General features: G+C 38.6%; 1 protein-coding gene across 6 annotated transcripts in view; it reads left to right on the top strand.

Annotated features, from left to right (window-relative positions):
- MBD5 (methyl-CpG binding domain protein 5) overlaps positions 1 to 26,984 on the top strand; it is a 254,423-nt gene that overhangs the window by 1,208 nt on the left and 226,231 nt on the right. Inside the window, exons 2-3 of one of the 6 annotated variants that reach the window (XM_077829817.1) lie at positions 22,172 to 22,253; positions 22,567 to 22,635. The exons of the other annotated variants lie outside the window; for them this stretch is intronic. The gene's annotated coding sequence lies outside the window, so the exon portion shown is untranslated. The remainder of the gene's footprint in view (positions 1 to 22,171; positions 22,254 to 22,566; positions 22,636 to 26,984) is intronic. 6 annotated transcript variants of the gene reach the window in all.

The following is a 26,984-nucleotide window of genomic DNA, read 5'->3' on the forward strand; positions in this document are numbered from 1 at the left end:
AACAGTCTGAATAACTGAACTTAGTTACATAATCATTAAGGCCCTGATCCTACAAAGATTTATGTACTTGCTTAACTTTAAGCATCTGAGTAGTCCCAATATGGCACTACTCTACTATGTAAATATTAGCAAGATCAGGGCCTATGCAATAAATCATCTCAATACTTAGTTAGAATAAACAGTTAGCTCTTGTTAAAATTTTTATGTTAATTTTTTTTCATGGTTTTCTGATAGGAAGGCCAAACTTCTCCAGCAGTATTTGTGCTGCACTAAATAGTTGTCTGGCTTAGGTACCAGTTTAAGTTTTAACTAGCCAGTTTCTTTGTTAATGTAAGATTCACATGTCAAAAAATCTGAGTTTTGTATAGCTTAGGTTGACAATAAAACTTCTGAATATATTTTCAGGAAAACATCAGAAAAGTCCTTTTAGAGTCATAAAAATCCATAAGAAACAGTTTAGGAGTTAATGATAAATTGGTTTTATATTTCAATGTCATCTCGTTTTCAAAAAGGACACTTGTTTTAAAAAAACACTGTTGTCTGCGAATAATTTGTTTGTTTTTCATGTAACTGTCTTTAAAAAAGAGAACTATGTGTTATTAATTTAGTAAATAATGCAAGGTATTTCTGGACTGTGAGGTAGGCCAGGGATTGTACATTTCAATGGGGCATCTCAGCAAAATGTGATTCAACTTGATATATGCATCTTTATCCCCTATTTGAAGAGGAACACACAAAAAAAGCCTTCACTTGTAAATGCTTTATTATCTCTGATCCCATAATTTGCATCATCAAAAAACAGTTTGTTTAAAGCAGCAATTTCATGTTCAAGCTGGCAATATGAAAACAGCAATTTGATCAGGTTGGAAAGGATTGGAGAAAAATACATTTAGAAGGATACTTGACAAATATTGTGAGAAGAGATTGGAGTAGCAAATGTTGCTATGTTCTGTAGAATTGTCTTCCTTTTTGTTTTCTATTTAGCTTATGAAGACAAAACAACTTTCTATATTCAGAACTATTTAAAAAATGAAATTTGTAAAGTAATATTTCTTTTAAAGATCAGCAAATATGTATAGGAGCTCATTCTTGAAAACTGTGGTTGTCTATTTATTTTATTACAAGCAACACACAACTAAAAGCTTATCCAGGAATAACATTTTTTCATGTTTCATACCAACCTATCATCAAATAGTTATGTTCTTACTCTGAGTTACCGTTGATGTGTTTCATCTGTGCATAGAAACCTATACTATGTTCAAGATTATGTCCCCAATATCAGTATTATTTCAAGTCCATCTGCAATTTATTGTGCAAACACGGATATTCAGATGGAGAATTTGTTATTTATGACATAGGGCAACACTTTCTTTATTGGTTTAATGTTAAAAAATATGTAAATTACACTTTTTAAACTGATTGCTCAGTAAAAAATTGAGTAAAATTTCTAAAATCCCAGTTTTGATTTGTTAATCCAATATCTTGACAGATTCTTCTCCATAGAGAGGAACTGTGTTTGAAACCTCAGCTTTCTTAGGCCCTGATCCTACAGTCAGGTCTGTGCTGGCAGACCACCACTGATTCCACTGCGGCTTATCTTGTGGAATATAGGTCCAAGGCCTTAGATAATAATCCATTCAGAGCAGGGACAGTCTATTTCTGTGGCCTATAGTGCACTATACTGCAAGAAGGCCTTAACTCTAATACGGGTTCTCAGGATGCTGCCATAATATGAAATATTCAGTAATTTTCTAAGAACTGCATCTGTCAACTGGAATTATGGGAAACTGTTAGGAACCAACAATTATTACTAAGTAGCAAATTTTTTTGATCTGTTTTTAAGTCTTTGTGCTAGAATCATAGGAAAGTAGTCAAGATTCTTGATTGCTTTTTAGGCATTGAGGAACGTTTATGTATTTTTCCCTATTGCTTAACTGGATCATTTGTATATCCAACATTAGTAACTATTTTTATGTCTCTTATTTCTTGTCTTTACCAAAAACGTGTGTCTGGAGAGTTAATTTTGAATTTATAAGGAATCTACAATGACTATATATAAGATATACTAGATTAACAACAAGGAAAACATTTAAAGGTCTTGTTCAGGCCAAACTTGTACCTCGGTATTTTTAAATTCCAAATTATCGGTCTTTTCTTGCTTATCCGGTACTAAGTTGGCGATCCATTTATTGGTTTGCTAGTTATTTTAGGTAAGCATGTTGATCTTCATTTTAATCAGGTATAAATGTTTTTGTAAAGCAGTGTTATTTTTCCCCTTAAAAAAAAGTTATCTTTCTGCGGTCCTGACCCTTGCTCTCTTCATTGGGAGTTTAGTGTTCTCTGAATCTCTTAGGAAAAACTGAGCCTTTGTGGGATCATTAACAACTTTACTAACAAAAAAAATGTCTGTCTTGTTTTTCACTCAGACTTTTTGTTACTAATCTGTTAATAGACTGTTTCACTATATTCTTCACAGTGATTTTATGTAAGGAGATCAGCGTTCAGGAACTAGTCGCTTGAACACAGCCAGTAACTACAATGTTAGCTTGTGAATCAGCATTGAGTCCTTGACCTCACTCCTGCAAGCTACTCTTTGGTGGTAGACCCTTGTGCCCATGTGGAGTTGCATTGACTTCAGTGGGGCTTCATGCAGTGTAAGAGCCCACAAGTGCAGGTTTCAGAATAGGGGCCTTAGTTATAAATTGCCTAGGGTAAAATTTTCAAAAATGCCTACATATCATTTTCAAAGTGATTTAGACACTTAGAAGCCAAAATCTCATTAACTTTCAATGAGACTTAGGAGATAAGAATTTAAGTCACTTTGAAATTGAGACTTGGGCCCTTAGTCACAGAGGCTTTTGAAAATGCATTCCCTGATTTTGTTTCCATTGAAATCAATGAGAGTTTTGACAGTCACTTCAACATGAGCAAGACAGCTCATAATAGAGAGCCTTCTTTACTTTTCATTTGTTAGTGTCTGTAAATATTTTTTTCAAACTGTTACCTGGAGTAATATTACTCATACAGCTGCCAATAATGTTAATTTAGCCTGTATAAGAACCAAAATACACATTAGTTATTAAAAGGAACATGAAATTGTACAAAAAGGTTGGAGACTCAGATCTCACTCCTGTAATACTTAAGGGGTTTCATTGTTTAAGTACAGTTAACGCAAATAAGTTGTGCTAATGTTTTAACTAACTCAAGCAGTTTTGATCCCAAATCATTCTTTGATTGTTAATTACATTTATATAGTATCTATTTTTAGATTAACCACCTAAAAGTGAGAGGAAGGTTCAGGCCTTACACTCATGAATTCATTAGCTTCTTTGCTAAGGCTGCCTAAACAGAGTGAAGTGTAAGATAATTATGAAGTTGTGTGTGTATATATGCATTTGTGTGTATATAAACATTTCTTAAATTATTCTTAATCTAATTTCTGGTTATGATGGCTGAAGTTTTTTTTTTTTTTTAAAGAAAACTGTAAGGCTCAGGGAGTTGGTAATGGAGTACAGAGTCTTTCATATCTAGATTGTTGACTTGAATCCAGCAACAGGAACCAAAGTCACTACCATGTGTTAAGAAAAGGAGTACTTGTGGCACCTTAAAGACTAACCAATTTATTTGAGCATAAGCTTTCATGAGCTACAGCTCGCTTCACTGCATCCGATGAAGTGAGCTGTAGCTCATGAAAGCTTATGCTCAAATAAATTGGTTAGTCTCTAAGGTGCCACAAGTACTCCTTTTCTTTTTGCGGATACAGACTAACACGGCTGTTACTCTGAAACCTACCATGTGATAGCGAGTCATTGACCTTTCTCAAATGTGTTGACCATCTCAGTTCAGCTCCTAGATGACAGGTGTCCACATCACAAAAATCTCCATTACTTCCTGTCTTTCTCATCCGAGTGACTAAGGAATAAATTGTGGGAGGTGGCATGAATGCCCCTCTCATCAATAGGGGTGGTTCATCTGAAATAGAATTGAGGCACATTGTCACAGCAGTTCAGAGAAGCTCTTGAATTGCTGGCACTACTTCAGTTTTCTGGAGAGAAAGAGGATTCAACCCTGTCAGGTTGGCACTCTTTTTATGAACACTGATGTCTTTAAAAACTGAATAGGTGAGATTTTTTAAAATTCTTTTAGAAGTTATATTAATTTCCATTAGAACAGAAGATAAAGGATTTCATTAATTTCTGTGGGATTAAGATGTGGAATGCACTGTGATCATTTTACTAAAGCTTAGTTAATTTTCCTCTACAGCGATGATTTAAACATAAGTGTACAGTAAGTTTAAAAACAATTATTAGTTAACACAATTGCTGGTAACTAAACCCTGCAGAGCTGATTATTCATTTTATTTGTTTTATTCCAGAGTGGGAAGAGAATCAGGTCTAGTATTTGTAAAGATTAAAATTCTCAGGTTTTCAGACAAGTGTAGATTTTAATCAACCTAAGCATTTAAATCAGAAGTTGCTTTTCTGACTTATCAAAGAACTTTACAGTTATTTGAAATGAAAATTGAAGCTTCAGTTTTAGGGTCTTTCAGTCATTGCATAACTAGCCTGGCTGCTCTAAGAGTGAAGGGGAATTCCCAAGTTGGGGAACCAGAACAGTTGTCAAACTGTTTGCACAACAAATCCTTCTGGATCGAATGGTGATATTCTCAACATTTAGATAAAGAGAAGCTTGCAATAATGTGGCCACACACATTGCTGCCAAAGGAAACAAATGTAAGGATAGCTAAGAGAAAAATAGAATTGATCATTATAATAGAAGTTAAACATAAATCTATATAATAAATGTGATTAGTTTTACTATCTTCATTTATAATGCTTCCATTTTTTCATAGATTTCAATGAAATTTTAATTTGCCAATGTTTTAATTATTTTAATCCATTTGAAGCTACTGTGGAATATTAATAACGTTTGTATTTCGTTTTCCTTTAAACGAAGTATATATGGATTTGTACAGTTCCTGATCCTACAAGGACTTAGACATATACCTAATTTTACACATCCCACTGAATGGCGTGTTTTTATGTCTTCGTGGGATTGTGGCGTACAAGGTACCAGCTACATAAAACAACTGATGTGTTTTAGCCTTTCTTACATATTTTTACTATGAAGAATGTGATTGAGATTAACATACGTTTAACCATTTTAAATGATGTTCTAAGGGTCTCATCCTGCAGAGCCTTATGGATGTGCTCAATTTTATTGACTTGAGCGAGATTTCTTATCTGTGTGAAGTTAAGGCTGCAAGTAAATCTTTTCAGGATCAGGGCCTGAAATCTCTAACTATTTGTCTTAATAGAAGAGAAGAATTTTTATGTATCTAGTGCTTTTACTAAGATAACATCATGTTATAAAAAGTAAATGAGCAGAGTCATCCATGATGAAGGTTATAAAGTTTTCAGATGTTTGTGATAAACTCTGGATTTTGTCAGTATAGAATTTCCTGTTTGGGAGTTTCTGAGTTTCACTATGGCATGTGAAGGTTGTTTCATGGGATAAAACATGAGTTTTGTTTGACAGTGAAGATTTGAAAAAGTGGAAATGTTGATTTAAATTGATAATGACATAATTTAATTATGTTGTACTTGACTCAACACTTTTCGAAATAAGAAATTATTTCAAAACTAGGCTATGTTAATATTTCAAAGTTTAATAAAGCATTCCATTTTGAAGGACAGAACAAAGCATTTGAGAAATGTTCTGTTTTGCAGTGCTCTTTTGAAAAGTTTTATTTAAGTTTTGAAGGATTAGATCAAGTTTCTCCAGGATAGCCCTTATTGGAAAACGTAAAGATCATTTTTCTTATAAAATAATGTGAGATCAAACTCCAGTTTAGCACTGTCTTAGTAAAGGTTAGAATTAAAAAAAACAAAAACAAAAAAACCCCCACTCTTTGAAAATATTTTCCTTCTTTTAACATTTTGTCTCACAGAAGTTCTTGATGAAGGGTTTCTAGGCCATTTTAGAAGCTGTAATCTAGTTAAAAGGTTTGTTTATACTTCCCATCTCTGTTCTGCTGATGGTATTAGAATGCGAGCCAGACATCTAACTGTTTATAACATTCGAACTTCAATTAAAGCTACAGTGTTCAGTTTACTAAATATCAATATGTTCATGCCAGCTTCAAATAATTACCAGAAATTATGGAAGTAGTATGATAGCCTATGGTTCCTCTCCTCCCCCAATACACTGCTCTTAAACTCTATATTTTTTATTTGTATTTCATACATAGAAGGCCTACATACATTTATTGGGATTTAAAAATTTTGGTTTACACTTGGGTGTGATAGTTGGTGGTATTGGAAAAAATAATTGTTGTTATGGCTCAAGTTCTTCTGGGGACAAATTTCCACTGATTTGAGTAGAAGTTTTGCCTAAGTTAGGATTGCAGAGTATTTGTTTTTAGCAGATGTCAAAATACATTTAACTTGGTCAACACATAGGCTATGGTCCAAATATAAACTGGCTTTAACTGTTCTCTGATAAGATGATTTAGATCTTCAGAACTATGAAGTCCCCCTTCTCAATTCAGCGTGAGCATATACTGTAGTTCTATTTTTAATAGAGGAGAATTTAACCATTTATGATTAGTTTGTTACAATCTTTTTTTAAGTTTATGAATTAATAATATAGATTTATTTTAATTTAATACATTGTATTCCAATCTGATAGTGCTGGTAGTGCGGTATGTTGTTTTTAAATGTTACATTGGAATATTTTTAAAACCAGTAAAATCACTTGCAAAGTGGTTCATTCTTAAACTTGCCTATAATTCTGTGCAGGATGTACTGGCTAGTCTGCAGTTGCACTGTTTATTGTGTTTCGTCTGTCAGTTGGTATACTTATAGCATCTCTGTTATGGCATTTTTAAAGAAGACATTGTTCATTATAATATCTTGGATATGTAGAAATGCTATTACTGCATTTCTATAGACTGTACCTCTATACTGTTGTTGTTGTTTATATGGCATCTTCATTTGAACATTGTACTTGATATTGTGTACTAAAGTATATGTATGTAAAATATTCATACTAAGGAGAAATGTAAAAGGCCTGATCTGCTCTCATTGAAGTTGGTGGTAAAATATTCATTAACTTAAATTGGAGATTGATCAGGTCCTAAATCTGAATTTTGCATGACTTCTGACTTTGAGAAGATATTGTAAAATAAACTGTTCTAACCATGAAAAGATCCAAAGAGTAGGTAAGCAGACATTCCATTTATATTAAATAGCAAATACTTAATCACCTTATAATCCATTTAGGAAAATATTCACACTTTGAATACTTAGCTTTGCACTTGCACATAATATAACATCTCTGTTGCTCATACTGTCATGCTTTTTTTGACACTGCACTGTTCTGTAACCAAGACTGAAAAATTATTGTTCAGTCTTTACCATTTGTTGTCATGACAAATATGTATTTGAATTAAATATTCTACTGGGAACCTGTACACACAAGTTGATATAATCAACATGCTCTAAGCCAGGGGTCTCAAACACGCAGCCCAAGGGCCGCATAGGAGTTATTTCCTGCGGCCTGCCTATCTCTTCCCCGACCCCCATTTTTTACTATACTTTTGTATTGTTAAATGAAAAGGTTTCAGTGATGCGGCCCTCGGGCCAGTGTTCTAGTCCTCATGTGGCCCTCATGGTGATTTGAGTTTGAGATCCCTGAAAGAATATAAAGGAAATTAAAGCACAAAATCATTTGTAAATCTGGAGTTTAAAAAGTAATTTGTAAGCATTTTTATCTCAGTAAAGTGGTGATAGTACACAGGAGCTACCTGTTTTTCATAAATAACTTTTTAATTATCAGAATGAATAATATAATATTCTACACCAAGAAAATAAATCTGTAAACAACCAATAGTGTATTATTTACACCTATGATTCACTTAATTTCAAATATCAATAATACTCATAATTTTCAAACTGTTTTCTACTGGATCAGCATTGGCAAATGTATTTTTTTTTGTTTTGTTTTTCAAACCTTGGAACAAAGGTTCGGGTTCATCAAAATGATCCTGAATACATTTGTTCTTTGGAGAATTTTAATTAATATGACATGCCTTCTTTATTTTCTATTGAAACTAGTAAAATATAAATAAGAATTTGAGCGGTAATTTACAGCTTTTGTTGTTTACAGGAAACTAGTACTTTATAAACACCTGATTTTCTTATTTATAGTATCTATATTTATGGAGTGATTTTTGGTTTTCTATTAGAAGAATAGAAATTGAAAAATAGTTCACAAGCTTCTTAACTATCACCGGTTTGGTTGAAATAATCAAAGTTTAGATGTAAAGGACATGAATGCAAAGTCATTAATTTGTCTCCAGTGACAATCATGTAAGATGATGAATCCTTTTGATGAATCTGCACCTGGAACTGCAAAAGTCTTAAGGAAGGGCACTTCAACTTGTCATTAATTCCTCTTACTTGAGAGCAAATCATGTTTAAGGCCTCAATGCCGAACCCTAATGACAATGGGATTCCATCTGGAATAGGGGTCCTCATTAGTAAATCATAATGCAGGATCCAAGCCTCTATCAGTATATCATCATGCAAGTTTTCTGCAAGGAATTGCCATGCTAGGACAGACCCATTGGTCCATCTAGTACACTATGCTGTCTCTGGCAGTGGGCAGAATCAGAGGTACACAAATTCCAACAGTAATTGGTTGTAGAGCAGTTTGACCATAGAGATAGTTTCTACCTGATCTTTGTTATTACAGGTTGGCCTATGCCATGCAGCATTAATGTTTATATCTCTTCTGAACCTCTTGGTGGGGGGGGGGGTTATTATTTTTAGCTTTTGTTTTTTGATCAGTCTCTTAACTCTGAATGTTTGCATTTATTCATATAAATGTCCAGTCCTCTTTTTGCCCTGCTAAGATCTTTATCTTAGGTACTATACTTGTATATTCTCCATTATTGCGATATCTGAGCAGCAAACTTTAACTGGCCAAATGAAGCGAGGTCTAATACTCAACTCGATGGCATTAGTTTGACTTAACATGATAGATTTTGAGCTCTGCCTCCATCCATTCCAGAATTTCAGGGAATCTTCTAGACATCATTGGCACAATCCAACTGATTTTGGTGCAAATTGGTATACTGGAAAAGCCTGATTCACAGGACTGCCTCACTTAGTGATGGGGGGCACGAACCCAGAGGGAGAGCGGGTGCAGGTCTGAGGGGAGCAAAGCAGGAATCCTCAAGGGAATGGAGGGTTGGGAAGTGGTGATGATGAGGGAAGCAGGGACCAAAACAGCAGGAATTGTGTGACTGGGTAGGCATGGCAGAAGATGCCTGGAGTGAAGATGGGGGAGGGGCAGAGATCCAGAGGAGGGGGAATCGAAATGGGGAGTAGTCACACAGCGCCTCTGTCATGAGGATAGAGAATGAAGGACGTTGATATGGGGAGAGGGAAATGGGGGGGCATAGATCCCATGGCATGATGGATGTGGTGGCCAAGAGAGGGTGACACACAGAGTTTGTGGGCATGGGAAATAAGGAATGTAAGGGAACCCCTGCTAGGTGCAATTTGCTTGGCCCACAAAAGCAGCGAAAGGTGTCCCCCTAGCATATTTATCCTGACAACACCCTTGTGAGGTAGGGAAGTGCTATTTATTCCGATATTACAGATTGAGTCAGTAAGTGATTTCCAAGATCCCAGGCTAGTGCTGTCATTATTGGGCCACTTTTTCTTACGGCCTCATCTTGGCCTCAGTGCTGTCTTGTGGCAATGAACTCCACATGCTACTTGTGTTTAAGAATAAAATAAAATTCTAGATTTGCTGCCTTTTAGTCTGCATTATTATGATGTTCTGAGAAGGGGGAAATAGATATACAGGAGGACTTCAGAGTTACAAACATCTCGGGAATGGAAGTTGTTCGTAACTCTGAACAAAACATTATGGTGGTTCTTTCAGAAGTTTACAAGTGAACATTAATTTAATACAGCTTTGAAACTTTACTATGCGGAATAAAAAGGCGGCTTTTCCCTTTTTTTCTTTTTTCTTTTTTTTTGTTTTTTAGTAGTTTACGTTTTACGCAATACTGTATTCTATATGCTTTTTTTCTTTCTTTTTTTTTTTTGTCTCTGCTGCTGCCCAGTTGTGTACTTTTGGTTCCAAATGAGGGGTGTGATTGACTGGTCAGTTTGTATCTCTGGTGTTCGTAACTCTGAGGTTTTAGTGTACTTCCTCTGTACTATCCATCGTTTTGTATACTTTCCCATGTCGCTTCTTATTTTTCTTCCCTAAAGTAAACTGTCCCAATCTCTATTCATATGAAGCTATTTCATGTCTCTAGATCATACTTGTGGCTTCTCTCTGAACCCCTTGTATTTCTGTTGTATCCTTTTTGAGATCAGGTGATGAGAAGTGAGTACAGTTTTCCAGGTAAAGGGATACCACTGATTTAATGTACCACTGATATAATGACTCTGTAACAATCCACTATTGTGCAAGTCCTAATCAATGAATAGTATGGATACCTAATAGTTCAGAAATGCACAAGAGTTCCCAAATATGATAGTATTTACTGGCTTCACAGTTTAGCAAAAGGATTCTGCTAGATAATTAAATCACTTGACTATGTCTACACTGCGCACCTTATGACAGCGCGACTCTGCTGTTATACTCACACTGTTGTAAGCTACAAAGTGTACTTTATCACCAGGAGAGAACTCTTCGAGCTTCTAGGTTCATATGTACAGGAATGCACAGAGGGAATGTGATTCTGTGAGTACAGAGTGCAATATTTTTAAATTGATTAATTTCCAAACAATAATTTCCAAAGAAATTTCATACTAAATGAACTTTGAAATATATAGCTAATAAAAAAACAGGAATTTATTTTCTTCTAATAAAACGTGGCTATGTCATTGCACCTAAGTTGACTTTCTTTATTGTAAAGCAAAATTTACAGTACCCTTTATTTTATAAGTTTCAGAGTAGTAGCCGTGTTCGTCTGTATTCGCAAAAAGAAAAGGAGTACTTGTGGCACCTTAAAGACTAACCAATTTATTTGAGCATAAGCTTTGGTGAGCTACAGCTCACTTCATCGGATGCATGCAGTGGAAAATACAGTGGGGAGATTTATATACATAGAGAACATGAAGCAATGGGTGTTACCACACACACTGTAACCAGAGTGATCACTTAAGGTGAGCTATTACCAACGGGGGGGGGGGCCTTTTGTAGTGATAATCAAGGTGGGCCATTTCCAGCAGTTGACAAGAATGGAACAGTGAGGGGGGCGGGGGTGTAAACATGGGGAAATAATTTTACTTTGTGTAATGACCCATCCACTCCCAGTCTCTATTCAAGCCTAAGTTAATTGTATCCAGTTTGCAAATTAATTCCAATTCAGCAGTCTCTCCTTGGAGTCTGTTTCTGAAGTTTTTTTGTTGCAGTATTGCCACTTTTAGGTCTGTAATCAAGTGACCAGAGAGATTGAAGTGTTCTCCAACTGGTTTTTGAATGTTTTAATTCTTGACATCTGATTTGTGTCCATTTATTCTTTTACGTAGAGACTGTCCAGTTTGACCAATGTACATGGCAGAGGGGCATTGCTGGCACATGATGGCATATATCACATTGGTAGATGTGCAGGTGAACGAGTCTCTGATAGTGTGGCTGATGTAATTAGGCCCTATGGTGGTGTCCCCTGAATAGATATGTGGGCACAGTTGGCAATGGGCTTTGTTGCAAGGATGGGTTCCTGGGTTAGTGGTTCTGTTGTGTGGTGTGTGGTTGCTGGTAAGTATTTGCTTCAGGTTGGAGGGCTGTCTGTAAGCAAGGACTGGCCTGTCTCCCAAGATCTGTGAGAGTGATGGGTCGTCCTTCAGGATGGGTTGTAGATCCTTGATGATGCGTTGGAGAGGTTTTAGTTGGGGGCTGAAGGTGATGGCTAGTGGTGTTCTGTTATTTTCTTTGTTGGGCCTGTCCTGTAGTAGGTGACTTCTGGGTACTCTTCTGGCTCTGTCAATCTGTTTCTTCACTTCAGCAGGTGGGTATTATAGTTGTAAGAATGCTTGATAGAGATCTTGTAGGTGTTTGTGTCTGTCTGAAGGGTTAGAGCAAATGCGGTTGTATTGTAGAGCTTGGCTGTAGACAATGGATCGTGTGGTGTGGTCTGGATGAAAGCTAGAGGTATGTAGGTAGGCACAGCGGTCAGTAGGTTTCTGGTATAGGGTGGTGTTTATGTGACCATCGTTTATTGGCACCGTAGTGTCCAGGAAGTGGATCTCTTGTGTATACTGGTCCAGACTGAGGTTGATGGTGGGATGGAAATTGTTGAAATCATGGTGGAATTCCTCAAGGGCTTCTTTTCCATGTGTCCAGATGATGAAGATGTCATCAATATAGCGCAAGTAGAGTTGGGGCATTAGGGGACGAGAGGTGAGGAAGCGTTGTTCTAAGTCAGCCATAAAAATGTTGGCATACTGTGGGGCCATGCGGGTACCCATAGCAGTGCTGCTGACTTGAAGGTATACATTGTCCCCAAATGTGAAATAGTTATGGGTGAGGACAAAGTCACAAAGTTCAGCCACCAGGTTAGCCGTGACATTATCAGGGATAGTGTTCCTGATGGCTTGTAGTCTATCTTTGTGTGGAATGTTGGTGTAGAGGGCTTCTACATCCATAGTGGCCAGGATGGTGTTTTCAGGAAGATCACCGATGGATTGTAGTTTCCTCAGGAAGTCAGTGGTGTCTCAAAGATAGCTGGGAGTGCTGGTAGCATAGGGCCTGAGGAGGGAGTCTACATAGCCAGACAATCCTTCTGTCAGGGTGCCAATGCCTGAGATGATGGGGTGTCCCGGATTTCCTGGTTTATGGATCTTTGGTAGCAGATAGAATACCCAAGGTCGGGGTTCCAGGGGTGTGTCTGTGTGGATTTGTTCTTGTGCTTTTTCAGGGAGTTTCTGGAGCAAGTGCTGTGGTTTCTTTTGGTAACCCTCAGTGGGATCAGAGGGTAATGGCTTGTAGAAAGTGGTGTTGGAGAGCTGCCTAGCAGCCTCTTGTTCGTATTCCAACCTATTCATGGTGACGACAGCACCTCCTTTGTCAGCCTTTCTGATTATGATGTCAGAGTTATTTCTGAGGCTGTGGATGGCATTGTGTTCTGCACGGCTGAGGTTAAGGGGTAAGCGTTGCTGCTTTTCCACAATTTCAGCCCATGCACGTTGGCGGAAGCACTCTATGTAGAAGTCCAGTCTGTTGTTTCGACCTTCAGAAGGACTCCACCCAGAATCTTTCTTTTTGTAGTCTTGGTAGGAAGGTCTCTGTGGGTTACTATGTTGTTCAGACATGTGTTGGAAATATTCCTTGAGTCGGAGACGTCAAAAATAGGATTCTAGGTCACCACAGAACTGTATCATGTTCATGGGGGTGGAGGGGCAGAAGGTGAGGCCCCGAGACAGGACAGATTCTTCTGCTGGGCTAAGAATATAGTTGGATAGATTAACAATATTGCTGGATGGGTTAAGGGAACCACTGTTGTGGCCCCTTGTGGCATGTAGTAGTTTAGATAGTTTAGTGTCCTTTTTCTTTTGTAGAGAAGCAAAGTGTGTGTTGTAAATGGCTTGTCTAGTTTTTATAAAGTCCAGCCACGAGGAAGTTTGTGTGGAAGGTTGTTTTTTTATGAGAGTATCCAGTTTTGAGAGCTCATTCTTAATCTTTCCCTGTTTGCTGTAGAGGATGTTGATCAGGTGGTTCCGCAGTTTCTTTGAGAGTGTGTGGCACAAGCTGTCAGCATAGTCTGTATGGTATGTAGATTGTAATGGATTTTTTACCTTCAGTCCTTTTGGTACAATGTCCTTTTGGTACAATGCATTTGGAAAGGAAGATGATGTCTGTCTGTATCTGTACGAGTTTTTCATTAAGTTGATAGATTTCCACTCCATACGGCTAAATTCAGTGCCTTGCATAATGACAGGTTTCAGAGTAGCAGCCGTGTTCGTCTGTATTCGCAAAAAGAAAAGGAGGACTTGTGGCACCTTAGAGACTAACAAATTTATTTGAGCATAAGCTTTTGTGAGCTACAGCTCACTTCATCAGATGCATTCAGTGGAAAATACAGTGGGGAGATTTATATACATAGAGAACATGAAACAATGGGTGTTACCATACACACTGTAACCAGAGTAATCATTTACGGTGAGCTATTATCAGTAGGAGACCGGGGGTGGGGGGGACCTTTTGTAGTGATTCATAGATTCATAGATATTTAGGTCAGAAGGGACCATTATGATCATTTAGTCTGACCTCCTGCACAACGCAGACCACAGAATTTCACCCACCACTCCTGCAAAAAACCTCACACCCATATCTGTCCTATTGAAGTTCTCAAATCGTAGTTTAAAGACTTCAAGGAGCAGAGAATCCTCCAGCAAGTGACCCGTGCCCCATGCTACAGAGGAAGGCGAAAAGCCCCCAGGTCCTCTTCCAATCTGCCCTGGAGGAAAATTCCTTCCTGACCCCAAATATGGCGATCAGCTAAACCCTGAGCATATGGGCAAGATTCGTCAGCCAGATGCTACAGAAAATTCTTTCCTGGGAAACTCGGATCCCACCCCATCTAATATCCCATCACAGGCCATTGGGCCTATTTACCATGAATATTTAATTACCAAAACCATGTTATCCCATCATACCATCTCCTCCATAAATTTATCAAGTTTAATCTTAAAGCCAGATAGATCTTTTGCCCTCACTGCTTCCCTTGGAAGGCTATTCCAAAACTTCACTCCTCTGATGGTTGGAAACCTTAGTCTAATTTCTAGTCTAAATTTCCTGGTGGCCAGTTTATATCCATTTGTTCTTGTGTCCGCATTGGTACTAAGCTTAAATAATTCCTCTCCCTCTCCAGTATTTATCCCTCTGATATATTTATAGAGAGCAATCATATCTCTCCTCAACCTTCTTTTAGTTAGGCTAAACAAGCCAAGCTCCTTGAGTCTCCTTTCATAAGACAAGTTTTCCATTCCTCGGATCATCCTAGTAGCCCGTCTCTGTACCTGTTCCAGTTTGAATTCATCCTTCTTAAACATGGGAGACCAGAACTGCACACAGTATTCCAGGTGAGGTCTCACCAGTGCCTTGTATAACGGTACTAAAACCTCCTTATCCGTACTGGAAATACCTCTCCTGATGCATCCCAAGACCGCATTAGCTTTTTTCACGGCCATATCACATTGGCAGCTCATAGTCATCCTATGATTAACCAATACTCCAAGGTCCTTTTCCTCCTCCATTACTCTAATTGATGCATCCCTAGCTTAGAACTAAAATTCTTGTTATTAATCCCTAAATGCACGACCTTACACTTCTCACTATTAAATTTCATCCTATTACTATTACTCCAGTGATAATCAAGGTGGGCCATTTCCAGCAGTTGACAAGAATGTCTGAGGAACAGTGTGGGGGTAAACATGGGGAAATAGTTTTACTTTGTATAATGACCATCCATTCCCAGTCTCTATTCAAGCCTAAATTCAATGTATCCAGTTTGCAAATTAATTCCAATTCAGCAGTCTCTTTGGAGTCTGTTTTTGAAGTTTTTTGGTTGAAGTATTGCCACTTTTAGGTCTGTAATCGAGTGACCAGAGAGACTGAAGTGTTCTCCAACTGGCTTTTGAATGTTATAATTCTTGACGTCTGATTTGTGTCCATTTATTCTTTTACATAGAGACTGTCCAGTTTGACCAATGTACATGGCAGAGGGACATTGCTGGCACATGATGGCACATATCACATTGGTAGATGTGCAGGTGAATGAGCCTCTGATAGTGTGGCTGATGTGATTAGGCCTCTGCCATGTACATTGGTCAAACTGGACAGTCTCTACGTAAAAGAATAAATGGACACAAATCAGACGTCAATCATTAAAACATTCAAAAACCAGTTGGAGAACACTTCAGTATCTCTGGTCACTCGATTACAGACCTAAAGGTGGCAATACTTCAACAAAAAAACTTCAAAAACAGACTCCAACGAGCGACTGCTGAATTGGAATTAATTTGCAAACTGGATACAATTAACTTAGGCTTGAATAGAGACTGGAAGTGGATGGGTCATTACACAAAGTAAAACTATTTTCCCATGTTTATCGCGCCCCACTGTTCCTCAGACATTCTTGTCAACTGCTGGAAATGGCCCACCTTGATTATCACTACAAAAGGTCCCCCCCACCCCCGGTCTCCTACTGATAATAGCTCACCGTAAGTGATAACTCTGGTTACAGTGTGTATGGTAACACCCATTGTTTCATGTTCTCTATGTATATAAATCTCCCTACTGTATTTTCCACTGAATGTATCTGATGAAGTGAGCTGTCGCTCATGAAAGCTTATGCTCAAATAAATTTGTTAGTCTCTTAAATGCCACAAGTCCTCCTTTTCTTTATTTTATAAGTCTGTTAAATATTTGTCAGGTTTGATGCTGCATGTGGCCTTGATCCTATAAAAGGATCTGCAAAGATAGAGGGTTGGTCTACATTAGGAAATTAGGTTGGCATAATTACATCACTCAGGGGTGTGAAAAAAACATATTATTGAGTGATGCAGTTAAATCAACATGGCCCTTAGTGTAGACAGCCCTAAGTCAACAGGGGAATTCTCCTGTTCACCTAACTACCACCTCTTGGGGAGGTGGATTCTCTATGCCAACAGAAGAGGCTTTCTCGTCAGCATAGGTAGTATGTTCACTGAAGTGCTACAGCGGTGCAGTTGTGCTGCTGTAGCGTTTTAAGTGTCGACAAGCCTAGACCCTTATTCCCAGAGAGATTTCAAATTAAATCAATTGGACTGCAATTGGGATTGAGGGATCCACAATGGACCTGTTTGCAGGATTGGCTCATGTATAGGGCCCTACCAAATTCACGGTCCATTTTGGTCAATTTCACGGTCATAAGATTTTAATAATTGTAAATTTCATGATTTCATATATTTAAATCTGAAATTTCCTGGTGTTGTCATTGTAGTTGTCAATAGTAATTGACCCAAAAAGGAGTTGAGGGGAGGGTTTGCAAGGTTATTGTAGGGGGGTTGCGGTATTGCTACCCTTACTACTGAACTGTTGCTGGTGGCGGCGCTTCCTTCAGAGCTGGAAGGCCAGAGAGCAGCACCTGCTGACTGGGAGCCCAGCTCTGAAGGCAAAGCCCCTGCCACTAGCAGTGCAGAAGTAAGGATGGCCTGGTATGGTATTGCCACCCTTACTACTGCGCTGCTGCTGCTGCTGGGGTACTGCCTTCAGAGCCGGGTGCCTGGCCAACAGCTGCCACCCAGCTCTGAAGGCAGCGCCAAAAAAGTCTTGCGACCCACCCACTCCACCCCACTGCCCCCTTTTGGGTCAGGACCCCAATTTGAGAAACACTGGTCTCCTACCATGAAATCTGTATAGTATAGGGTAAAAGCACAGAAAAGACTAAAAGGTTTTTGCAATATTCAAATAATAAGAAAAACTGTAGAGGGAATTAAATACAAATATAAAGCTTGGATGTACTGACATATGGGGAAAAAACTAAAGGAAATAATATGTGTAACTTGAGTAATTGACAAACAATTTGCATTATAACTGTTTTCTGCATGCCTTGCAATTGATGGCTAACTAAATTAATTTATAAACACCTGTGGAGACTGGCTTCCTAGGGATTTGTTTCAGTGCTGACTGGAGCCTTGGCATTACCTTAACACAAAATAATAAAATAAGTGATATTTTTCATTGGCTTTACGGGAGTGAACCTAATGGAGTGGGATGATTTTTAGTATGGTTCAGAAAAGAATAATTGGAGCTTATGGAATAAAATTGAGTGATAATTTAGAATTAACATCAAGAAAAAGTTTTTAACAATAATATAAATTTGATTTATAGAACAGTGATGAATTCCCATTTCTGGAGCTATTCAAACTTGTGTTCTGAAAGAATTTTTGGGAATGTTTTTACTCAGGAACATTTTTGCTTTGTTAAAGAAATAGGCTTAATGATTTTGTAATAGATCTTTTGCATATCTACATTCTATATTTAATACTTTTTAAAAAATGTTTTACAAAACTCTTCAATGCCTGTTTTTTGTCTAAGTTCCAAGAGTATCATTCATACTAGTAAACTAACAATCTGGTTCAGTTTTGCTAGAAGTATGCAAAACTGGATATGGGGTAAATCTATTTAATCAATTTAAATAATTTTATTTTAAAAATAGCAATGAGCTCATTTGTGTCAAAAAATAGTTATACCTTTGTGTTTTCCCCATGGCTCTGCCTTGAATGTTCATAGATACTTTTATCAAGGTATTAAAGGAGAAAATTCAGATTTTACTTTCTCTTGCATTTTCTGTAGCATCATGTAGATGGGGACTTTGATGACTGCAGATTCATGTATAAATATAAAATACACCAAAGGGGAAAATGCCTCTTTTAGCCTGAAGTACCAATGGTATGGTTAGCAACTATAATATATGTGAACTCTTATGTCACAGAATAATAACTTCTTATTCTCTTCACATACTGTTGTCAAAACTGTAACACAGAAGGGAAATTGTAGATGATCCAATTTGATTTTTGTTAAAATTTATGTTTAAATACAAGTGAAAAATATACTGATTTTCTGTAGCTTATATTTCTCATTCTAATTCTTAAACAAAAGTGTTCAAGTTTTGCATGGCTTAGGTGTGCTTATTTAAGAAGGTATACTGCACCTCATTCACACTAAATACAGCGTAAAAGGACCTTATTGTAAATGAGAGTGAGTATCAGCCCCCTATATAGCAGTTTTATGTACTCTTATCTATCATATTCAATAGTGGTGAACATTATAATACATACCTATGTTGTGATTATTGGGTTGCCACTTTAGATACTGAATATATGTTTTTTTAACTGAACATTAGAATACGCAGTGGATAGAATCTGTATGCATATTGGTACACAAGTTACTGCTCCCCCAGAACTTCAATAGCTCATGTGTACGCACATTTTTGAGTAGGTATTTAATTCATTATTAGTGTTTCTTTGCCTTTTCGGAATTGCATCCCCGTTACATTGCACTTTAGCACTCATCTGTCTTCCTACGTGCAAAGCAAAAAAGGGACTGTGAATTAGGGCTTATCTACACATAAACCACTACAGCAGCACCACTGCAGCTACGCTGCTGTAGTGCTTCAGTGAATACACCTGTCTCTGCCAATGGCAGGGGTGCTCCCATGAGCATGGGAAACCCACCTCCCTGAGAAGTGGTAAGTAGGTCGATCGGAGAATTCTCCCATCGACCTGGCACTCTACACTGGGGCTCAGGTCGGTTTAACTGCCTCGCTCAGGAGTGTGTATTTTTCACACCCCTGATTGGCAGAATGATACTGACCTAATTTCCTAGAGGACACCAGGCCTTAGACAACACAACTCCACATTTCTGTGTAAGCTGTAAAGACTCGTGGGCAGAGGGTCCAAAGAACGTTTTATGAACAGAGCCGTAGAATTCCTAAGGCTATTCAATCCATCCTTTCAAGGTCAAAGTGTTTTTATATCCTTTAGATTACATTTTTGAGAAAAGTAGCTGTCAGAAATAGCTTTATAGTTCTTGTGTTGAACTGACACTATATTTAATTTTATTTCAGCAGATTTTGATATAAGGAGAAGGAAGAAAACCAAAGACTACAAGTAGGGCAAACAAGAAAGTACCAGGTTATTAAATATTTTCAAGGAGAAAAGGAAGTTATACAGTATGTTTATCGAGGTTCCTATGTCAACATTTGGGAGTCCTGGAACAGATTATCTTGAACAAACAGTAGTTAACTATGGAAAAGACATGAATGGAACGCTGTTTGTCCTGTTGGCAAATAAATAGATATTACGGTATTATACCATTATGAAACTGCATTTGCTTTAGATATCTTCTTGGTTCTTCAGTTCTTGAGCTGCAGTGTGACACAAGTTTGAGGGAAGCAGATTAATACTTTGAAATAGATATTTGATGAAAAATATACTAGTTTTTTGTTTTTAGAGATGAACTAGTGATGATGGAGGAGCAATAGCAACTTCACAGTGAGGGTCATGCAGGGCTTCCTGTTTAATACACACTTTTGCAAAGTGCTCTAAAATCCATGTGCGTACTCATATTGTCTTGAAAATTGCTGTGCCTCGTCAGGGCCCAGCACAGGGTTAATGAGACATATTTAGGGTCTTTTGGTCAGGGGATTCCTGAGATAAAATGGTAGGAAACAAAGCTCCAGTCCGTAAAATTTTATTTATTTGTTTTTCTTTTGTTCATGCCGATGGCTCAAACTATGGCACTGATCTGCACCAAACTGAGACTACCCAATTGGGTATGATCTTGGCTAGTGTCCAGCACCCAGTTCCAAGTCAGGGAAGCAATATATAATAAATTATTAGATGGTCTGTCTAGCGCTGGAAATTTGCGTGCTTCTGTAATGTGAACTAGAGAAAGTGATTTGTGCATGCACTGAGGCTGGGGCACCTTGAGCCTGGTGTGTTGTTCTGTGGCTGTGAAATATGTGAGCTCGGCTCATGTCACAATCACTTGGAGCAGTACTGACTTGAGTGTTGCCCTAACCTGGGTACCGTCCACACACAAACATCTCTAGCTCAAAGTAAGTGATGCTTTAAATTTGAGCTCACTGGCTTGTCAAGGGGTATGGGTTGAAGCAGGAGTGCTGCTGATGCTCTATGTGTGGAAATGTAGCTACTGGCTATATCTTAAATTAGTTCAATTTATCATCTGTTAATCTAATCACTCTGCTTATCCAGTCACTAAAAGTGGCTTCTGTTGTTTGGCAGTGGGACTACTCTCACTCATGCTAGGTTGAGTGTAGTAACTAGGGGCACATCTACATTATGAGCGGGAGGTATAATTCCCAGTTGTAGGAGACATATCCAAGCTAGCTGTGTAGCCAGTGGAAGGGGATGGTAGCCGCCTAGAGTACCATCCCATCCGAGATTCTGGAACGTATCTGTGCAGCTAACACCATCACCACCACACCCACACGCACTGTTCATGCTGCCAGGGCTATGCTGCTATGTTTTGTACACTAACGCAGTCAGAGCTAACGCAGGTATGTCTCTTTGACTTGAAAAATCACAATTACTGGTCAAACTACAGGTGTACCTTAGAGTGTAAGTAACTTGAGCTAACCTTTGTAGTGAATACAAGTCTTAGGGTTGTATTCCCCAAAGCTACCAAGGACAATCAATTCAAGTCGTGCTCTCAGCGAGTTTCTGGAAATGTCTGTTATGCAGATTTACCACTTTGGCTTGCTTTCTTCTGGGGCTTCACATAGGCTCCTTTCGGAAGTTTTGCCCCAAGTTCACACAGCATTATAGAGGAGCAGTAGTGATTTCCATAGTTAAGGATGATCAGAGCTTTCTGCACAAGAGCTCTAAAATCCACATGCATTGGAGATTATCTTGAATGTTAGTTTACCACAGCAGGTCTTGGGGTGTGCTTTGCAGTTTTGGGGTCATTTGGGCAAAGGGTATCTGAAGAACAACCCCTTTTCCTACATCTGCCCAAAGTATGTTGCTCCTAAAATTTTTAGGTTTCAGAGTAACAGCCGTGTTAGTCTGTATTCGCAAAAAGAAAAGGAGTACTTGTGGCACCTTAGAGACTAACCAATTTATTTGTGCATAAGCTTTCGTGAGCTACAGCTCACTTCATCGGATGCATACTGTGGAAAGTGTAGAAGATCTTTTTATATACACAGAAAGCATGAAAAAATACCTCCTCCCACCCCACTCTCCTGCTGCTAATAGCTTGTCTAAAGTGATCACTCTCCTTACAATGTGTATGATAATCAAGGTGGGCCATTTCCAGCACAAATCCAGGGTTTAACAAGAACGTCTGGGGAGGGAGAGGGGGGTAGGAAAAAACAAGGGGAAATAGGTTACCTTGCATAATGACTTAGCCACTCCCAGTCTCTATTCAAGCCTAAATTAATTGTATCCAATTTGCAAATGAATTCCAATTCAACAGTCTCTCGCTGGAGTCTGGATTTGAAGTTTTTTTGTTGTAATATCACAACTTTCATGTCTGTAATCGCGTGACCAGAGAGATTGAAGTGTTCTCCGACTGTTTTATGAATGTTATAATTCTTGACATGTGATTTGTGTCTATTTATTCTTTTACGTAGAGACTGTCCAGTTTGACCAATGTACATGGCAGAGTGGCATTGCTGGCACATGATGGCATATATCGCATTGGTGGATGTGCAGGTGAACGGGCTGATGTGATTAGGCCCTGTGATGGTGTCCCCTGAATAGATATGTGGGCACAGTTGGCAACGGGCTTTATTGCAAGGATAGGTTCCTGGGTTAGTGGTTCTGTTGTGTGGTATGTGGATGCTGGTGAGTATTTGCTTCAGGTTGGGGGGCTGTCTGTAAGCAAGGACTGGCCTGTCTCCCAGGATTTGTGAGAGTGTTGGGTCATCCTTCAGGATAGGTTGTAGATCCTTAATAATGCGTTGGAGGGGTTTTAGTTGGGGGCTGAAGGTGACGGCTAGTGGTGTTCTGTTATTTTCTTTGTTAGGCCTGTCCTGTAGTAGGAGACTTCTGGGAACTCTTCTGGCTCTATCAATCTGTTTCTTCACTTCCACAGGTGGGTATTGTAGTTGTAAGAATGCTTGATAGAGCTCTTGTAGGTGTTTGTCTCTGTCTGAGGGGTTGGAGCAATATCGTATTTTTGCACAGTCTCAAGGGAAAAACTGTTGCTTTGACCCTCAAAGTCATATCATTAGACTGCCCCGGGATCATCTATTCAATGATACTAAGGTCCAGTTTAGAAATATTTCAAAAGTTATATTGCACTATGAAACCTTGGGCACCTCTGCAAGCTTTGTTTCCCTCAGGACCTCCTTTGTGAGTGAAGCACATGGAATAATTACTCATTTGGTGGCTTAGGGCAGAAGTTCCCTAACTTTATTTTGCTGTGCCCCCCTTTTCCATGGGAATCATGTAACAGTGCCCCTTCCTGTCCCCAACCCCCATTTGTCTGGGACAGAAAGTGGCTCACTGAAGGGAACAGGTGCTTCACATCCAGACGGCAGCAAGACCCAGCTGGCTTCATCCTCAGGGGAGGCCTTGGTGGCGTGGAGTGGAGCGGACAGGGGTTCCTCACCTTCCTGCCCTCCTGCCAAGAGTCTCTTGTTCCTGAAAGCCCCAGTGGGTTTAAAATATACAGGGCTGCAGCCACGGCTGGACTGGGCAGTATGGGGCTGTTCTCTCCCCACCCCTGACCACTGAAGAGACTCTGTGTGCTCTCTCATCTGGCTTTGCTGGGCATACAACAGCTCTGTGCCCCACCTTGCTCCCCACCTCACACCCTGCTGATAAACTCATCACCAGCCCTCCCCAAAGGGCCACTGCCCTGTTTGAAAACGAATGGCTTGTGGGAATAAGAACTGCCCCTTCAGCCCCAGGACCCTGAGTTTGAATTCTCTTGTTGGGAGATTTTCATGCTGTGCACGTTTCTGTTCTCAACTTGTCTTTAGTTTTATGTCTGGAACCACAGTGGGGCTCTTTTTGGAAGTGTGAATGGCGTGTGCAATCTTGAGGAAGTTCATTATCCCCACAAATGTACCTAGAATGTTATCTGCCTAAGTCCCATCAGGGACACCTAGACAGTTATTCCCAATTTTGTAGCTGTGCATTTGAGTTTTCCTTCCTGAGTAAAGTACTTTGCACATGTCTTTATTGAATTTCATCTTGTTAATATCAGACCTATTCTCCAATATGTCAAAATCATTTTGAATTCTATTCCTGTCCTCCAGAGTGCTTACAACCCTTCCCAGTTGGTATCAACAAACTTTATAAGCATACTCTCCACTCCGTTATCCAAATCATTAATGCAAATATTGAATAGTACCTGACCCAGCGCTGGCACTGTGGGACCCCACTAAATGCACCCTCCCAGTTTGACTGAGAATCATTGATAACTACTCTTGGGCATCCACCTTACAATAATTTCATCTAGATCACATTTCCCTAGCAAGGGCTTACAGTCTGAGATAGAAAGGTAGAAGGCAGGATATATATTGGGAAACCCAGAGGAGTGTTTTGGTGGGATTTTCATACTGGTATCTCACTTACTGTAAGTGAGGATGTCGAGATTGATTCGGTTAGCTGAAATGTCTACTATTTAGTCTTATCCACGCTCCTCTTTAAATGGGCAGAAAAGGATTTTTTTTAATGTCACACTTCTACCTCCAGGGTCCAGCAATTGATCACAGATTATCTAAGGTGGAAACAGATTGCATTGAGAGAATACTGCAAAATAAAGACTTTTTGTAAATACATCAGTGAGGTGGAGTATACCCAAACTGGACTTCTCTCACTTTTAGAGGGAAGTACACTTTGGGGGCGTGTTGTTTTGTTGTTTTCTGTGGATGAAAACCCTCGAGACACAGCACTGAAAGAAATTCCCTCATGCCCCTTTCATTGTATTGAATTTCTTTCTGTCCTGGTCAGGATTCACTCTGTAGGACAAAATCTTAAGAATGATACTCTGATGAATCATTTATTCTTCTAAAGCCCCAGTTCTTGGTTCTCAGAATCATCATTGAGTTCCATGAAACACTGATGGTCCAATGGGCTAAAGTTTGAGAACAATGTCTTTTTCTGCCCATACTTTCTCACATTCCACTGAAAAATGTGTTTTTCGGGGGACGGGGGAGGCAGGTTTGTGTATCTTAATTCAAGTGATTTGCTGTTGGCCTAGATACTACTGATATGCAAGCCGTTGTAAAATGGCAACTCTCCCTCAAACTCTTCCCTGATCCCAGACTTATTGTATCAAAACCCCCCTCCTTCATTAGATTCCAGTCTTCTTTGGCTATCACTCTAGCTTGTGAGCAAGGAGTCATAAATAAAAGAGAGATATAAGACAGAATTGTCTCTATATTTCTACCTTCTCACAAGAAGAAAAGGGATTTAGCTTGCTATAATGCAGGAAACATCCTGTTCTTCCATCATAGTATAGAGAAACAAAGGGAAATCAACTAAAAGTTTTTTGTCCCCAAAATTGTGGAATTTCTCCAAGAAAGTTGAAGCAAAAGTTTTGTCAATAGCACCCACTTGGTCCTGGTTTCTAAGATCAGTGTATTACAAGAGAGATCTAATGTTATGTCAACCCTTGGGTTGTAAGTTCTGTAAGGCTATCTTGCTTTGAAATAGATCAGGTCAGTTTCCCATGGAAAAGCAATCAGATTTTTTTTCTCCCTCAATCTACTTCCCTTAATTGCTTGAATCCCCACATTCCCAGAATCCTCATAGATATGCTAGAACATAGACAAGCCAACAAAGAACATCTTTTTTTTGTTTCATGGGTCTAACATACATTAGTATGAGGCTGCAACTGTGTGTGCTCCTCATGGTTCTCCTGAGTTCAGGAGCAGAGAAGAAGAACAGAGGATGAGAGCTGCTGAAGTCGCTTCCTGATTGGCTGCCTGCTCAGTGCTCCTGCCACTGCACCAGGGGCAAGGGCATGACTCAAGAGCAGATAGGAAAATAAGAGTTCTGGCGGGCTTTTAAGGAGACATCTACTACTTTCAGCCCAGCACAAGAGTAGCTTTTGTGGTAGACTGACAGTAGCTTGAGGACTTACTGTAGCTTTCCTCACCCTTCCATTACTGCCACAGATTTCCCTAATATTTTTAGGGATCTTCGCTTTCTCTAGCACCAGCAACTCGATGACTGTAAAACAAACTAAATGTTATTGGCTGCTGCTGTTGCACTTCTTTTTACCCTTTGAAATGTCTGAAACCACCAAAAATGTTTGTGGTTGGGGAAGAATTTGTTGCTTTGTCTGAGGACATTAAAAATCGGAGTGGTTCTTCATATTTTGTGCTCCCAGCCTGCAACTGGTGCCCCAGGAGCCAAATAATCGAAATTGAGGAAACCTTTGTCTAAACTTTTCCCTCCTTCTTGCCTACTTCCTTCCCCAGAACATACCCAGTTAATTTAAAAAAAAAAATCACCCTTTAATTCCTTGATTCAAATCCATTCCTCTCATTTTACATTCTCAAAGAATGCAGTTAAAAAAGTAAGGAAATAACGTCTAAAAGTAATAGACTGTCATACACTCTAATCCTTCCCATTTAGGGCATTCACTGAATAAACATCACATTTATGTTAAAGCTTCTGTTCTCTGTTTTATGGAGGCAAAATCTAAATATACCTGGTTTCCCATAGCCATACTGCAATTTTTTTTAAAGTTGTGTGTTCAGTGGAGCATAATTTTATATAGCTTTGAATTCTTAAAATATATGTGTGTGTGTTTATGTATATATCAGGGTGGATTTGATTTAAATCAAATTGATTTAAAGCATGATTTAAATCAGTAGGCAGAAAGACTTGATTTAATCATGGATTTCTACATAAAAGTGCATTCTTGTTGGTTGTTAAAACCTTAATACGTATTCTTCACAACTCAGAGATAGATGTAGGTTTCATTTTTAGAAGGTACACACTATATATTTTTAAGTGATTTATTTTGAAAACTTTTCAGATTAGTTTTACAGCTATATCAGAAAATGAATGATGGTTTGTTATTTCATTTACCAAAGGTAATTGAAGCAGTTATTTATGAAGTCATTGGGAGGTGAACTATCTCCAATTCAATAGGTTAGTCTTTAATATTTGGAGGATTTTCTTGCCATGCTGTATTAGGAGGAGAACATCACCAGACAGACATTTAAATTGTTTTTTTTAACTAAAACAACGTTATGTATTCTGTTTTTTTTCCTTTCAACAGCAAACATATAATATTTTAACAAAACAAGCAGATGGTTTTTTGAATTTAAACATTCAAGATTTTTAAAATCAGTTTTGTTTTTGTTAAAATTGTTTTAAACTAAAATAGTTAAATGAAATATTTAAAAAAAAAATTAAATCGACTGTGTCAGCCAGTCAACATGAGAAACTTAAAATATTGGCTTCTGCAGTTAACTC

Source organism: Eretmochelys imbricata, chromosome 11, assembly GCF_965152235.1.
Source record: "Eretmochelys imbricata isolate rEreImb1 chromosome 11, rEreImb1.hap1, whole genome shotgun sequence".
Taxonomy (NCBI): Eukaryota; Metazoa; Chordata; order Testudines; family Cheloniidae; genus Eretmochelys; species Eretmochelys imbricata.